The sequence below is a fragment of the Gorilla gorilla genome, chromosome 2 (assembly GCF_029281585.2).
Source record: "Gorilla gorilla gorilla isolate KB3781 chromosome 2, NHGRI_mGorGor1-v2.1_pri, whole genome shotgun sequence".
In the NCBI taxonomy this organism is placed as follows: Eukaryota; Metazoa; Chordata; class Mammalia; order Primates; family Hominidae; genus Gorilla; species Gorilla gorilla.
Window position 1 is genome coordinate 208596803 of NC_086017.1, and position 519 is coordinate 208597321.

The window sequence follows — 519 nt, forward strand, 5'->3', positions numbered from 1 at the left end:
TCCCCGCCCCTGGGGCGCGGGTCACCTCCCGCCGTCCCCGGACCCCACCCCCGGGCTGCCCCGGCGCGTCCCCTGCTGGAGGCCTCACGCTGGGGCCCGGGCGCCGCTGCTCGGGGCTCTTCCCCTCCCCGCATTCCAGGGCGTCCTCCCCTCCTCCTGTCCTAGAAAGAGTCCAGATACCGCGTCTAACTGGAGAGAGAAAAGCTCAGATGTGGAAGGAAGAAGAGGTCAGAATCCCAGAGTCGGGGCTGCAGGGTAGCTGGAAGATTCTCTCATTCCGCAGCAGCTCCCTCCCAGCACACCTGCACAGAGGGTCTAGGATGCAGGGGAGCCCAGGCCGACCGCCCTGCAGAGGGAGGAGCTGGGCAGGGGCATCTCGGCCTAGCCGACGGCCTCTCCTCGGGCCTAGAGACGGGAGGTGACTTGCCCGAGTCAGGCACCCAGTCAGTGGCAGAGCCAGCTGATTGGAAGGTGAGAAGAGGACCAGAGAGGAATTGGAGGAAGCGGAAAAGGAGAAAC